Source organism: Pelobates fuscus, chromosome 1, assembly GCF_036172605.1.
Source record: "Pelobates fuscus isolate aPelFus1 chromosome 1, aPelFus1.pri, whole genome shotgun sequence".
NCBI lineage: Eukaryota > Metazoa > Chordata > Amphibia > Anura > Pelobatidae > Pelobates > Pelobates fuscus.
In genome coordinates this window covers 395,596,045-395,614,139 of record NC_086317.1, presented here as the reverse complement: position 1 = coordinate 395,614,139, position 18,095 = coordinate 395,596,045, and positions in this window count along the sequence as shown.

Here is an 18,095-nt window from a genome sequence, read left to right as displayed (position 1 = left end):
GATGCACTGGTGTGACACTGTGCCCTGGCAGGCCCTGAAATGCACAGGTGTGAAGGAAACTGACTGCTATTATTTCACAGTCAAATTTCTAGTTTTGTTTTAATGTACACTACTGTTACACCAGATATGGGTTGCACTGTTGTGACACTGGGCCCTGGCAGGCCCTGAAATGCACACGTGTGAAGGAAACTGACTGCAATTATATTACAGTCAAAAAAGTTTTGGTTTTTTTTAAATGCAAGCTATTGTGACACCAGATATGAGTGGTGGCACTGGGCAAGTGGGCACAGTATACGCTGTGAGCCTGATACACACACTGGCAGGCAGGCAACTGCAATTAGATTACACAGGAAAAAAAAAAGCAGACTGATGTTCTAGCCCTAAAAAGGGCTTTTTGGGGTGCTGTCCTTACAGCATATTAAATATTAAATCAGCAGCAGCTACACTGTCCCTCCTCTCACTAAGAATGCAGCTTCTCGGGGGGCGGGGCCTAGCTGTCATGGAGGAAAGACACACTTCGTGTGAGCTCCCTCAATATCTCACTTTAAGCAGCTATCAACAAGCGAATTTCACCCCAGAAGGGGATGACCCAGCAATGTTGCTCCTACCTGACCGACCCGACATGCTTAATAGTGGTCAGCAACTCGACAGAGTCTTACTTACCTCCGCGTGGCAAGTGTTGCCATGGGCTTAATGGGTGGGAGAGGAGGCCAATCTCCCGATCCTGGGATGCCCAGGAGCAGCTACTTCCCGGCAGGAGCTCCGTTACCCCCCCCCCCCACACTCGGACCGGTGGGGGTTATCCCGGTCCACCCCTGAGAGGCTGTCTGGAGCTAATGGACGCACAGAGCACAGCCGCCCAGGCTGACATACTCATCTTCGACTCTCCCAATATGGCGGCAGCCGTTTGTCCTCCTGGTACCAGCAAAGCATGGCAGGATATTGAGTCAATTTTGGAAGCAAATAACAAGCAGGAAGCCCCAACAAGCTCCACCACAGCCCCAACAAGCTCCACCACAGCTAAGCGAAGCAGTCCCCATTAAAATCCACCAACGCAAAAGGCGTCGAAGACGGGACCGGAGACACAAACAGAAATGCAGAGCCTGCCCCACGTCAAGCACTCGCCTCCACCTTAAGCCACCACAATCCCGCAAGGGACGTGAAGCACCACCGGGACAGATCCGACCACCCGACAAAACAAGCTTCCACAACCTCGAGCCGCGATCCCGGAACTCAGCCAGAGACTTGCCTTTGTTGTTCCAGGTAACTTGACTGCCTCAGATTTTGCAACTCACTTCACTGACAAGATCTCTACAATCAGAGAAGAGATCTCTCATCTTTCTCCTCCCCCTTGCAATACTTCCCCTAACTTCACTCCCTCTGCTGTTCTATGTTCATTTGCACCCGCTACATTGGAAGAGGTTTCTGCTCTGCTCCAGTCCTCCCTCCCCACCACCTGCTCCCTAGATCCAATTCCCTCGCATCTCATCCGTACTCTGTCTTCTTCTCTTTCTCCACCTCTCGCTAAAATTCTCAATCTCTCTCTCTCCTCTGGTATATTTCCATCGCCCTTCAAACATGCAACTGTAACCCCAATTCTAAAGAAGCCCAATCTTGACCCTAACTCCCCATCCAACTATCGTCCTATCTCGCTACTGCCTTTTGCATCCAAGATCCTTGAAAGAATTGTGTATGCGAGATTGACAGACTTCCTCAAATCAAACTTTCTGTTAGACCTGCTTCAGTCTGGTTTCCGCACTAAGCACTCTGTGGAAACGGCACTTACCAAAGTATCCAATGATCTACTCGCTGCAAAATCTCGTGGTCACTACTCTATCCTAATTCTCCTTGACCTTTTGACACTGTTGATCATCAACAGCTTCTTCTCATCCTTAGCAATATCGGTCTACAAGATATTGCTCTCTCCTGGTGCACCTCCTACATCTCCCAGCGCTCTTTCAGTGTTTCTTTCTCTGGCTCTGCTTCTTCTCCCCAACTCCTCTCTGTTGGTGTCCCTCAAGGTTCAGTCCTTGGTCCCCTACTGTTCTCCATCTATACTGCCTCCCTTGGTAAACTCATTAGCTCCTTTGGCTTCCAATATCATTTCTATGCAGATGACACGCAAATCTACCTGTCCTCTCCTGATCTCTCCCCGTCCCTCTTGACTAGTGTCTCTGACTGCCTCTCTGCTGTTTCTAACTGGATGGCTGCCCACTTCCTTAAACTAAACTTGACCAAAACTGAAATTCTGGTCTTTCCTCCCTCAAGTGTTGTTACTCCTGTGTCTGTCTCCCTCCAAGTCAATGGTGCTACCATCAGCTCCACCATGCAGGCTCGCTGCCTAGGTGTTCTCTTTGACTCCGACCTCTCCTTCAAGCCTCATGTTCACTCTATCGCCAAATCCTGTCATTTCCATCTCAAAAACATTGCGCGCATCCGCCCCTACTTAACGCCAGATGCGACTAAGGTGCTTGTCCATTCCACTGTACGTTCTCGCCTTGACTACTGTAATCCGCTTCTCAGTGGTCTTACGTGCTCCCAACTTGCGCCATTACAGTCCATAATGAATGCGGCGGCGAGGCTCATCTTCCTGTCCGCCCGCACCTCCCATGCCTCACCCTTCTGTCAGTCCCTACATTATAAAATATAGAGCTCAATTTAAAATTCTGGTTCTTGCTTTCAAATGTCTACATAATGCTGCTCCCACCTATCTATCCTCCCTTATACACAAGTATGTCCCGTCTAGGCCCTTACGATCTGCTGAAGACTTACGTCTATCTTCTGTCCGTACTCCTTCAAAAAATCATTAAAAACCCACTTCTTCATAAAAGCGTATCAATTAAACTATAAATAGCTCCCAACTGATTCCTCTTCTGCAACTGTCACTAGTCTAATACTATCCTTATCTTTTGTGTCATTTTACCCCACTCCCTCTAGCATGTAAGCTCATTGAGCAGGGCCCTCAACCCCTCTGTTCCTGTGTGTCCAACTTATCTGGTTACAACTACATGTCTGTTCGTCCACCCATTGTAAAGCGCTGCGGAATTTGGCGGCGCTCTATAAATAATATAATAATAATAAAGAGTTTATTGTGGTAGTTCCTTACATGCCTTTACCTTAACCGTTCATGTATTATGTTATTCACTAGTCTCATCTCATGGGGCGACTCACGCTTGATTTATAACTAGTGGTGGAGCTGCTGATATAAATACACAGTTGATAACGTGCAAGCTACACCCTAAACATGACAGCCATCTTTCACAACAATGTACTGCTATATACTCATACCATCAGTGCAACTAGCCATGATATACGCACGCTCAGCCTAGCATGCTCAAATATAACACACTTCTCTAAAAAAAAAAATAATAATACAAAAAAAATAAAATGCAGCTTCAGAATTAATCTAAATTGTATGCTGTCTAGGAGGTGGGGAGTCTGGGAGGGAGGGTCTACTGCTGATTGGCTGGAATGCGTCTGCTGACTGAGGTACAGGGTCAAAGTTTACTCAATGATGACGAATAGGGGGCGAACCGAACATCGCATATGTTCGCCATCCATGGCGAACGCGAACACGCTATGTTCGCCAGGAACTATTCGTCAGCGAACCGTTCGGGACATCACTACTTAGCAGCTTAAAGATTGAAAATGTCACTATTTGATAAAAGAAATAATACTTATATTGATATGGAAACTGAATTTGCTAATTGAACAGATCAACCTAGTTATAAAAAGTGAATAATGATTACCAAAATTATCATCCATATAAAACCTGGGATAATCAAAAACCAAGAATACCTTACTTTCAACAAAAAGAAAAATATAAAAGAGATAGACAAGAAGGAGACCAACTTGCAAAAGTGAGAGACAAGAAAGAAGATTATATCATGGAAAATGAAAGAGAAGAAAGAATGTCATACAGTCAACAATATAGCAGAGAAGAACCTATTGAAGTTCGAAATTGTTTTCATGTACTAGATGAGTTTGAAGATCAGAATTTTTGGAGGAGCAGAGGCAAAGACAGACACAAAGAGGAAGATGATCAGAATACCATACTATACAATTCAAAAGAAGGAGAAATTCAAGCAAAGAGGTACAAGAGGAGGAAAATACATTAAAAAAAGAAAGACTGGAATGAACACAAATAAATTAACCTCCATGAAAGGAATGATCTCACAAAAGATCACAAAAAAGTGTCAATAAAATTAAATTTGCACCAAATAAAACACTGAACCAATTTGATTTCTACGTTGATTTGAATAGATTCAAAAGAAATCTATGCCTCAAAAAAATATTTAAAAAACAAACTCTATAGCGCACCAAATATTTAATGAGGAAGAACATAAACATACAAATCTAAAATTAAAATCACAATTTTATCCTAAACCGATAATTTCCAAGAAAATTACATAATTTGAAACAATGGTCATGACGGAAATCAAAAGATTAGAAAAAAATGAAATTTCAACCAAAATTGAAAAATTTCAACCAAAATCTCACAATACAAGAATGAAAAGTACTAAAAGATCTTAGAGAAGATGCAGATCTATTTATTAAACCAGCAGACAAAGGGAGGGGGGAGGGGAAATAGTTTTATTGTCAAAAGATTTTTATCACAAAGAATTGGAAAGAATTTTAATGGATAAAGATACTTACAAAGAATTGGAAAGAAATCCAAGTAATGAAATTAATCAAATCCTTTTTTTTTTAATTTATAAAGGTTTAGATTTGAAAGTTTTAAATAAAAAATAATAATAAAAAAAATTTACTCCCTTAAATCTCAGTATTTTACTTTTTTCCTAAGGTCCATAAGGATATCAACAATCCACTTGGAAGACCTATTGTGGCAGGAATCGATGCTATATCCAGTAGACTGTCACAATATGCTGATGCCCACCTACAACCCTTAGTGAAACACACTAAACCATATATTAAAGATAGGATAATGGTTTTAAATCTTTTAGAAAAATACACTTGGAATGCCAATTGCTTTTTAGTCACTTGCGACGTAACCGCTTTATATAGCAACATTCCACATCTATATGGTCACGAAGCAGTGAAATATTTTTTTAAATAATTTTTCTGACCTGTTACCTAACAAGATTTAATTTATTTTAGAAGGGATAGATCCTATTCTTAATCATAACTTTTTTGCTACAATTAAGAGTTTTTCTTACAGGTCAAGGGCACGGCCATGCGGACCAAGTTTGCCATCATTTATTTATGGCCTACTGTGAGGGGTTTTTTTTTTTATCTATGGTCAACATAGCTGGGTGGAAAACTTGGTCACCTATGGCCGATATATAGATCTTCTTCATATGGGAAGGAAAAGAAGATGATTTGACCGATATTTTGAATCATCTGAATACTAACACATGGGGAATTCAGTTAACAAGCAATTGGAGCTCACAGGAAGTATTTTTTTTATATTTACATATTTATATTGAAGAAAATTCAATAAAAACTTGAAATAACTTCAAGACTGTAGATGCAACTAGCTTTATAGGAAGGGAAAGTTGCCATTTTTCACCTTGGCTAGAAAATGACCCTAGAGGTAAATTTCTAAGGATCAGACATAACTGCACAGAAAAATTGAAAAATCAAGAATAGAAATTAGGGAAGTAGAAAGAAAAAACCTTATGAAGTACAAAGATAAAAAAGAAAAAAAGAAAATGAGCGAAGTACCATTTGTATGTAATTATAGCACTGACAATTATAAAGTCAGAAGAACTGGCCCAAATTTTCGCCCATTTTGTTACAAGATCCCACTCTAAAAACTTTCCTTCCTGACAAACCTTGGTTTATCCTTAGAGGAGTAAGTAATCTACGTATCTCTCTTACCTCAAGTTTTATAAAAGAAAAAACATACTCCAGCACTTTTTTAACCTCAGAAAAGGGATTTTCTTTGTTTGCGGCCAATGTCTGTCTTGTAAAAGAAGAGAGAATAAAAAAAGAAATTATAAAAATTTTAAAACCAAGGAAGGGATAGAGTACCCTCTTAAAAAATGTGTAACTTGTTATTCCAAAAACCTTATCTTTCTTATACAATGTCCATGTGGCCTACATTATATTGGAAAAAGTACTAGAGCGTTACACAGGAATAGAGGAACATGGCTGAAATATTACTAAAGGCTTTGAGAAACATAGCATTTCCTTACATTATAAACAATTCCATAATAGTGAATTAAAGGGCACAATGTTTTTAGGTATAAATAAAATGGAAAAGGATTGGAGAGGAGGTAATTTCAATGTAAAACTTAGTAAGGTAGAAATGGAGTGGATTTTTATTCCAAATGTATTAAATGCAGATTTTGAAATGTGCCATCTCCTTATATGAAGTTTCCCCTCAACATTATAATGTTTTTATGTTTATTTAAAAAATTTTGAACTATCCCCTTTTTTATTATAAAAAATATTTTTTATTATTCATATTTTTATAGAAATAATTGTTTATATTTTTATATTCTTTTTGATGATTTTTACAATGGAATTATGTATTATAAATTATTCATTAAGATCCCCTTTCTCATAATAACTATTAAGAATACATATAGAATGATTAAAATGTATGGATATAAACATATAAGATGTATGGATATTATGTAAATCATGTCTGCCAAAAATATTTATCACACACTAACTGTAAAGTTATAATATTTATTTTGAAAGCAAGCACCTTCTTTAAGATATTTACAAATTATGTATATTATGTAGGTCATCCAGAAAATACCAATCTTTTAACTGTGTACAAAGATAAATTCTTCTTAAAATGTAACATTATTGGTTATAGAAAATAAGAGTATTCAAAGAGCATGTGGATATCTCTTTATTATATTTTGTATATCCTTTCCTGCTGCCCGAAAATAAGCATGATATTGGCCACTGGAACGCATTATAGAACGCAAGTCCGGAAATGACGTATCGGCTTTCAACTTGGAAGGAACATATCGAATGGGATAATTAAGAACAAGGCTTGACACGCATCGCATCTCCATCACTATGGAGATTGCGCCCGAAATTACAAGCCAGAAACAAATTATTCCCCCATTGGAGGGGTATATATAGCAGGAAGTAGCCCAAGTAGAGCTGACAAAAACTTTTTTACCCAGCCGAGGAAGCCACTGGCGAAACGCGTCCTGGGAATTATGAGCATTAAGACTCTGTTATTGGACTATTACCGAATATAGTCTTGCATTTTGTCATATGTTTTTTACATATTAATGGTAAATAAAGTATACGTTTTTATTACAATTACGGCACTTTTTCCTACTACACAAAGAAGGAATGTGGTCCCCACATATGCGATTTAAATTGAGCCTATTGGAAGGCTCTGGGTTTGTGAGTACCTATTTCACTTTATATTGACCATCTATTTAATGAACGTAATATTGCACCATAAATGTTTCCTCTTACAATATTATATAGGATAGAACACCCAGAAAACTGACTGCAAAGAAGGGAAAGGGTCGCCTCAACGGATACGCCTAAGGCATACATACTTGAGCTAAGGTTTTAGCTCAATAAATTGTGAGTGTTTACTTGGCATAATACCTTAAATAATATTTTTTGCACAGTCTGCACTATATGTATTTTTATGTTTCCTTTTTAAAAGGATACTACGCAAGTACTAGGATTCCAAGTAGGGAACCTTCTTAAGGTATATTTCTTTATACACTGTGTCCTATGGTATTATTGAACATAGTTTCCATCTATTACTATTTTTTAGCACTACACCATTAAATAGTTTTTTAAGAATTGTAAAAAGAGTACTGGATACCAGAAGCCAAGGCCAGAAATCTGCGCAGAATGGAACAGGTCGTGACAATTACCTCCCATACTAGCAAAAAGTGTGATGTTGGGTGGAATGTTCCTTCTTCCTAGACCACAATCAATCGGGGCTTCGACCACCAGCGACCTGCTCATAAAATTCCAAAATGGTCAAGATAAAGCGGCTTTCTTGAATGCAACTAGGGGTAAAGCCCCGTATTGTTCCGAAGATATGAACCTTACCTCAGACCTGTTTCGCACACCCCTACAATGGAGAAAAACACTCCATCCACTGACATCTATGCTATCTACCAACGGGGTGAAATAACGATGGGGTTCTCCCCACACCCTCCTTATTTAACAGCAGAACAAGAAACATAAGGTGTCCAACGCTTCAGAGATACAAGCCACCCTGATGAAACTGGAACTGAGCAGCAATTCACTTCCAGTGACTACAACCTGGGACCCAGCCACTGTTGTCCCATTCATCCCAGCAATCAAGAGCTCAACCAGTCAATCACCTGACTTTTTCTTTTTAATTATTGTTTCTATTTCTATTTTCTGGCTACAATTGCTCCCGAACTGGAGGACTTTCAGTTTATTTAAGTTTATCATTTTTGTCTCAATTCTTTGATTTAGTGGTTAACCCCATCTAGTCCATGGCTCTGTCACATCCCTAAATCACAATCTTACATGCCCAGCTATTTTGGACCCGCAATTGCCACCGTCCTTCCCCCCATCCCAGCTCCAAACAAGATATTTCAATACTTCGATATTGCCGCATCAATAGCAGATATATATCTCATCATCACCCATAAGGCACTTACATGGCTGCTGTATACTATATAAATATAAAAAAAAACACAGTCGGCACTGTTATCCTTTCTTGTATCTAAATCCTTGTACAATTAACTATATCATTATCTTGTAATATGCACTATATATACGTATATCTCATGCTTGACTGTGGACAAATAAAGAATTAAAATAAAAAAAATAACACTACTGCATAGGTTTCTGTACTTGTTCCAAACATTATCAATTACACTAAGGGTGAAAGACTTTAAAAAAACTACAATCCAAGACAGACCACTTCAAATTGATTTGGAAACATGCGAGAGTTAAACGTATCACTTTATATGTGTCCACTAATAGGGGAGGTTTGGGGTTCTTTAATACTATCATGTAGTGCAACTAACATAAGTCCATTAACTACACGCTACAGTTGGTATCAAATGCTGAGTGAATCTGAAAAAAAGCATCTCTGGGAATGACTTCCCTTCTTTGTACCTTTGGCTTCCTAAGCAAACCAGACCACCCTTTTATGGCACTAATCACAACAATTCATGTGTGGGACAAGATGCTCCACAAATTTCCTATTGGCAACTCTCCTACTCCCCTCACACAGTGATTACATAACACATAGTTGTCCCCAGGAATGACTCCAGGGTTGTTCATACAATTTTGATTTTCATTTCATTAAACAAAATTGATACCATTTCATGAACTACCAAATACATTATAACTGCTTTTATCAGATGCATCCAAATAGGAAACTCACAATTACCACTACATACAAGAAGAATTGTCTATAACTACCATTTCATTCTGGCCAAATATTGGACATGTACTCAGAAATAGTACAAACAACTACATCTAATACATTGTTTGGTGGCTGTCACACTTGCTGCCCTGTTGTGTAATTGTACCCCATCTCATTTAGACTGTAAGCTCGTTTGAGCAGGGTCCTCATCTACCTATTGTTCCTGTGTCAATGTGTAATTGTCTCATATATTGTAAATTCCCTCCCCCCCCTTTATAACATTGTAAAGCGCTGCAGAATTAGTTGGCGCTATATAAATACCAATAATAATAATATTATTAATAATAATAATACGTTCACATATGTGTATCAGCTTGGGAGAGGGACCTGGCCTCCCAAGCGGAATCCTCGGACTGAGCCGATATCTGGTAAGCTACATCGACCATAAATATCTGTGTGAATAACAAAGAACAGCAATTTAAAGTACTATTCCGATAGTATCTGACTTCAGTATGCTTATTAAAAAAGCACCAAATAGCAATGGAAGCAATGCCGACCTTGACGTAACTAAAATCACTTTGGTTGTATTGCCCTAGAATTAAACGACTATGACAAGATGTACCAAATATAGTACCACAACTGCTCTTGAAACAATATTACCAGACCCATGGGTATTGTTCTTATTTAAACCATTAATGAACTTTAACCCCTTAAGGACACATGACACATGACATGACGTTTATTCCAGAAGTTTGGTCCTTAAGGGGTTAAAGGAGTTCAAAATAAAATGCTAGCAAAAAATTGCCCTAGTTACAAGAAGAGCTGAAGAGTTATAGCTGAAAAGTGGGGTGGTAGTTCAGACCACAGACTTGTCAACAGTACAAAGGAAAGGAAAGGACAGTTTCACAGTTAATCCCACACAGTGGTTTTTGTTATAACTGCGTAGTTTCCAGTGTTCTATAATAAAGCAACTTTGTTTATCTTGTTCATATTATAATAACAATGACAACAATAGTATTATTGTAGAAAGCAGGAAACAAGTGAATTTTTGACAAAATGTACTGTATTTACAGTTTAATATATTTTAGTATGAAATACATGTTCCATTTTTTATAGTTACTTGAGAATAGACCTCAGTTTCTAAAACTGTAAATGCAGTTTATTAATGTGATGGGAACCAAAAATCTTAAATAAAGAATCATAAAAAATAAAAATAAAAATACTCAACGTGCCTTGAATTTTCTTACAATTAGCTAATTTAGCAATTAGTCAAGGCTTCAACTAGGTGTGCTATTTGTATTAATTAGTGCTCTGGGTAAGGGTTTATTGAATTAATGAAAACACAAAACCTGGTGTACAATGCTACAATGCCTACAGGAATCTCTCAAAATCCCATGAATGCCAACCTCAAAATCTCAAGAGCAGATGCACAATAACTTTTATTCCATCTGAGATAAAAATGTGTATATCTACACACCTGTGCGTGGGCATACTTTAGACAGAGATATGACTATATGTGTTTCAACAGTAGACTTCCATGGAAACAGGATGTATATAGAGGCATTTGTTACTTGAGCACATTCCACTCAACGGAGATCTGGGGAATTTGGGGCAAAGCAACACTTTAAACTCTTTGTCATGTTCCTCATACCATTTCTGAATTATTTCTGCAGTGCGACAGGGTGCATTATTCTGCTGAAAGAGGCCAATGCAATCAGGGAACACTATTGCCATGAAGGGGTGTCATTATAAGTTGCATTTTTAGTTGAATTTTGGAAACTACATGAATCATTTGTTGTGTTAAGCTATTTCAATTGCTTTTGTTTGCTTTGTTTATTGCAAACAGCTAAAAGTCTGTATGGGGAGGGGAGGGGAGGGGAGAGAGAGAGAGGAGAGAGGAGAGAGAGAGGAGAGAGAGAGGAGAGAGAGAGGAGAGAGAGAGGAGAGAGAGAGGAGAGAGAGGAGAGAGAGAGAGAATTGTAGCCGTATTAGTCCAGTGATGCAGATGATAAGCTTTCAGGAGAACCTCCCTTTCTAAAGTCTAAAGCATTTCAGGATAATGCACCCTGCCACACTGCAAAAATGGTTCAGTAATGGTGTTTGGGGAACATGACAAAGAGATCAAGGTGCTGCCTTGGCCTCCAAGTTACCCCCAATCCCAATTGAGCACCTGTTGGATGTGCTGCAACAACAAATGCAATTCATGGAGGCCTCATCTCACAGCTTGCAGGAGAAAAATAATCTGCTGCTAATGTCTTGGTGCCAGGTACCACAGGACACGTTCAGAAATCTTGTGGAGTCCATGCCTAAATTCATCAGAGCTGCTTAAACAGCACAAGGGGGGCCGACACAATATTAGGCAGGTTGTTTTAATGTTGTGAATGATCAGTGTGTATATGTACATCAAAAGGGCCCTGCACTCCATAAATCCAAAAAGTAAATGCCATTTTCCTATCTTCAGACAAAACAATGGTTCCACAAATAGAGGTCTCCAAGAGCTCTCACTGGGTGTGTCATCCCCAAAAATCTAATTAATACAACAAAGAAGTTTGAAGTGTCAGTCTTAACATCGCACAAGTATTGACAAATAGCTTAAAAAGCAAATTAATAAGCTAAAATGGCAAACATCATAAACACCTGTGCAAACCAAAGCCACAGTGAAGTAATTACCTCTGCTAAACACCTGGAAAGAGAAATTCAGAGGCTGAGCAGGAAGACGTATACAAATCTAAGCCATGGTGGAACGCATACAAAGATGGATCCACACTTAAAGGTACTTTAAGTCTCAATACTGTGAGGCAACAGAGTAACAAAATATAAAAAAGTTCTAAAAAAAAATGATCCATGCATCAAAGACCTCCACTAAAAAGACAAACACAAATAAAAAATAAATAAATATAAAATATCATCACTGTATGCATTATGGAAGACAATTAAAAAAACAATAAGTAAATAGGCAAGGAAAATGAAATATATTATGTCAGTGATCTGGTTTACACCTCTATCTTGATTAATGTGATATGGGAAATCATGTCAAATATCTAAATTAACTGCATATTTTCATCGCAAGTCTGCCTTTAAGTATGCTATATTGAATCAGCCTTTTAACCTTTCTTGAAATATACAGTAATCAATAATAAATGTTGAAAATCACATTTGAAATCTTAGTGGTAGACATTTTTTACCGAATAGATAATACTGATAATATTCGTACTGTGCAGCTCTGCCACGCGTTGATATTATATTTTAACGTTACTTAAATAAACTCAATAAAGGCAACAATTCCTGAAACCTTTAGGATTATAAATACTGTATTCACAATACCAGTTATTGCAGTATACCTCTATTTTACATATGCCGCATTACTTCCAAACTGTTTTGGTAATACAGACTTAATTGAATTAGTTATTTAAAAAAACCCCAAAAAAACACATAGCAGTTTCCATGAATTCCGTGAATATAAAATTAAAGCACAGAGTCAAATACAAAAATGAAAAATGTCATGGAAACTAAAAGGCCCTAACCATATACAAAATAAAAGTACAAATTTCCATCCAAACTAGTTGCACATATCTCCATATAAATATCATAGATGGAGGGTGACTAAATAATAATGTCATCTAACACCATATTTCTTGCTACTTGTTAACCATTCAGTGGGAATTAGACAAACTGCATTATCATGTCCATAAGTGGCTGTTTTTCCTTTTGTTATATAGCAAAACCAAAGTGTGTGGTTTGTTATATTTTTAAATAATTAAGGCTAAATCCAATGTCCGTAGAGAGAATTACCCTTTTTTCCCATTCCCATTCCCCCTCCCCATCTTGATATTTACCAGGTTGACAGGTCTGAATAATAACCCATTTAGCGAGCCCTCCCTGCTCCCTTTCTCCCCCTGGAGCCTCCAGTCCTCATCTTTATTCATTTACTTCACTTCATCCGTGACCTCTGTGTTCCTCTGAGCAATGTCTTTTTCCCGGGAGGGAGTAGGGGCCTTTTAAAAAATGGGAACTGCTCTCCCCTTGCACAAGATTGATCAGATAAAATCAAATATAAATGATCCTTTTGGTGTTGAGATAATAACAGGCAACTATGAAGGTTAACCCATTGATTCCTAAATATATTCCTTGTAATTTGATGTATTACTGATAATAGGTATAAGGTCAAATAGATACTGTTAACCCTCTGGGCCCCTTGCCTGTAAGAGGTAAATGATATTCAATGGTGCGAATAGTACAGTTTTCTTCTTATTATTATTTTTCTCGCTATCTACAGTTATCTACAGCATACAAATGAAAAAGAAAAAAAATAAAGTTGCAAGAAACAGCTGAAAGGTTGCTTAGCCGTTACACTTTAACAAACACATAAAAAGAAATACTAAAATGTTTTTACTTTTTTAATGTCAATTTCCATTTTCTTGTTATTACCATTATTTTTGGACTTATGTATTACTGTTATTAGCAGTCGATTAAGTAGTCTCAGTTCTGTGAAACAAACAATGTCAGTCACAAAGACCGGCCACTAATTTCCATTGTATAACATATCATTACCTACAGTGTAATTTTGTTTCGGTTGGACATCTTAAAGAAAACAAAAATAGCAATATTGCACAATGATAGAGGAAATGTTAGGATAAGAAGTGGCATGAGGTTTAAGATTAGCTGTTCGATTGTTCAAAGCTTTAATGGTAATATTGTACACAGGCACAATCTGAGTTACAATTTAAGCTTATGGTCCATTGTGTGTGTAAAACTTCAGAATGCGTAAAAACAGGCAAGGATAATCCAGAGGCAAGGTCAGGCAAGCAAAGGTCAAAGCCAGGCAGCAAAGGTTTAGACAGCACAAACTGACAGTGGAGACTTGTAACACCAGGGAGTTCTCAAAACAGCCAAGCAATGAGCCTAGAGTGGATAGGGTTTAAATAGGGGAGTGAGAGGAGTCTAGGGACCTTTATAAATATTAATGGCCTCTCTGCTAGCCCCTTAGTTTTTAGTCATTCATGCCCCCTCCATAGGGAGGGGGCATGGATGATGTTAAGCTTGGTATTTGCTTCCTATTTTATTAATTTAGTTCTACCTACAATTTATATATTTCTGTATTTTTTCCTGTATTTCCCCACTCCAGCCATTATTTTTGCAGTTCATCAACAAATCTAAAGAACAGGACATTGTATTACTCGGTACTAAGTTGAAAAATACTTAATCTCTCCCTCTCTAATACTAAATATCTAGATAATCGCCAGTAAAATATACAACCGTGACTATGCAGATGCTGTTTAACTCCTGACTCTTTCTTCTATTTTTTTTTTTTTTTACCTATTAGGAAGGTGTTTGTTTAATCTATGTTACTAAAAGTTAAAAAATAAAATCGCCTGGATGCTGGAAACTGTTTTCTATTGGCTTCTCGGTTGTTTATTGGGGTAGTTTTCTCTTCTCAGCACTAATATTATTATAGCTCTCCTTTTTCTTTATTGGTTACTACACACACATCGAAGAGTAATCCTTTAACTCATCTAACTCTTGGGCAAACAGGTAATGTTACCAAAAGTGAATATAGATTACCAATAACTAAGTGTATTGCCATCAAATGTAATTTATATTCACCCATTGTTTTTGTTTTATGATTGGATAGAAGAAAACATCATATCACAATGCAATAAATGTTTAAGACCACTAAAACTTCCCATTTTTAAGACTCTTTATTGAGCCTGGAACATATGCAGCTCAAGATATCAACTCAGTTATAGCACTTGCATTCAGGTGGTACTTGAACTATCTTAAATTCACTTATGGTCCCATTGATACCAATAATAAACTAATTTCAAAAGTGTATAAAAACAAGAGAAAAGCAATATGGACATTATAGTGACCAAGCAAACATGGTTTTAATTAAGCAGTTGTTGTGTATATATTATGCTTCTGAAGTTTCACTTCTCAATTATCTGGCATTTAGGAGTTAAATCACTTTTTTTGGTTTATGCATCCATAGCCACACTTCCCCTGACTTTGATTGACACAGCCTGCATGAAAACAAAATGGCTTAATTTAAAATCAGATGTAACTTACTTTAAAAGTTGTATTTATCTCCTGCTCTATAACTGAACTGTAATTACATACAGGACACTCCTGTAGGGTGTAGCAAGCTATTAACAAAGCAGAAGTTTAGCCATTTTAAATTAAACAGAATTTGTAATAAAGGAAGTATAAACCTTAGATGCCTCTTTACAACAAGGTTTTTGGAAGGCTGTGCAAGTCACATGCAGGGAGGTGTGACCTCCAGGGCTGCATAAACAAAGTTATTTAACCCCTTAAGGACGCATGACATGTGTGACATGTCATGATTACTTTTTATTCCAGAAGTTTGGTCCTTAAGGGGTTAACTCCTAAATGGCAGAGAAGTGACCAGTGACACTGCAGGGGCGTTATCTATACACCAAAACTGCTTCATTAAGCTAAAGTTTTTTTTGGTAAATATAGATATTTGGCTTTTGCATTGGTTATTTGATCAGATTGTGATCTCATAGGTGTGGTTAATTTCATAACAATGTATGAAGGTATGTGGTGGGAAACAAACTGGTGATGTTAACTATGAATGCTTTTATACATCACATATGTTACAATATTTAAAGTTAGAAGCCAGATAAATTTAAACTGGGCTTACACGGTCTATATGTCTGGGTCTACCTGGTTGGTATTTAACATTCATAACTCTTCTTTCAACTCTAGTTCATGTCAATATAAAAAAACACCCCTATGGATCCGTTCCCACATGCTGAACAGAATGGGTGTCATTGGTTTAGCCTTTATAATAGAAGAGAGCTGGTCCATGTAATGATTTAATATTATTGTAATATCCAAGTGTCTCCTTTGTTCATCAAGACAAATCCAAAATGAATAAGCACACAATTAATTGCCGTGTATGATTTAAAATGTGACCTATTTATTTTTTTAATAAAAATAAAAATATATATATATTTTAACTCTATGTTTTGTGCTTTAGAATGGTTCAAGTTTAACTTCTGTAGTGTTGATATAATCACTGTCAGAGCTTATCGATGGACGATACGTTTTACACACTTGACATCTGACAAACCATTTACAAGCTTTTCCAGACTTCCCAATCTCTCTTTGGATCTGATATCGCAGAAGAAGAAATTGATGTCATTGTTAAAACTCTTAAACCTAACGGGAACCCAGAGGTAGATGGCATGGTGACACATTACGTAAAGCCTCTACTAAAAATCTTCCAAGCAACCCTTTTTGTCATACAGTTACTGTGTTCCAGTATAGGGGAATTACTATAAACAGATGCTCCACGGCAGCCAGGAAAAAGGACTAAATACGTTAGGTGGACATAGACAATATTTATACTTACAGGGTTGTTCACTAAAGGGAGAATTCAAAGTATATTTCAAATTTAAGGTAAAAAAAACAAAATGGAAACATTCTGCTCAAATAATTTTTATTGTAAGTTTTGCAAACTTTACAACAAGTAATAAAAACATTATAATAAGGGGGGGGGGGGGAGAAGGAAGGGAAGCATTTGGAAGTGGGAATAAAAGGGGGTTTCCATCCATTATAACAACAAGTATAGTGATGTACAAGGCACATAAACTGAATGACAGTTCATAACAAGTTATTACAGGTTATAGTTTTTTTTTACATCGGTTTCCCATTGATCCCAGTGATATTTTAATTGTGCAAATATGTGTGTGTTATTTCTATATGATAATTCATATGATTTGTTTTCTATTGTTAGTGTTAGTACTTCTTTAATTGAGGGTGTGCATTTAGTTTTCCAATATCTAGGCAGGCATGTAGTAGCAGCTATCAGAATATGGCCTACTATTATTCTATCTATTTTACTGACGGATTCAGGGAATTTTTTAAATAGAGCCAATTCAGATGTAAAGCTATCAAGGTTGGTGTTCACTTTAATAATGAAGTCATGTATCATTTTCCAATATTTAGTTAGTCTTCGGCAATACCACCATATGTGGGCCATGTTGTCCAATCCTCCGCAGTCTCTCTAACACCTATCGCTGTACCTATTGTTCATATTGTGCAGTTTAGACGGAGCTAGATACCATCGATACAGAATTTTAAAATTATTTTCATGATGGTTGGAGCAGAAAGATAAACCCTTCAGCGCTGAAAAAAAAGTGAACCAGTCCTCCAATTTATATTGGGTACCCAGCTCCGTCTCCCAAGATAGCATATGTTTCAGTTTAGTTGTTGGTTTATCGTTGTGTAACATATAACAGATAGATATGATGCCCTTCCTATCCGGATCATGCAAAAATAGCTTTTCTAACGGTGATAATGCTTGTGCCTTATAATTTTTTATCGGTTTCTGGTATGTTGTATACTTCTTTTAGTTTCTCTATCACCAACTCACATTCGTCCCTGCATTCGGTCAACAGTCTATGCTTGAATTGTAATCTGTCATACGACAGAATAGAATTACTTTGGAAAAAGTTGTTTATGTGATACAGTCTGTGTCCTTTAAGTGATGGTAAGCCTAAAGTTGGGATATAATGTTTTAAAGATTCAATTGGCATGGCTCTGTATAGTTTCGTCAAGTGACAGTTGTTTTTGAATACTATATCCCAGTCTTTGAGTGTGGTCTTAGTAGTTAGAAACATTTTAGTTATTCCAGGTCTCCTCGCAGGGCTTAGCCAGGGTAATTCCCCAAGTTGGAAAGGGACCATCTCTATCCACCTCGGCTTATTTTTTTGACTATTAAAGCTTACAGCCGCTGCAGTGTTAGTTGCAAAGTAGTATT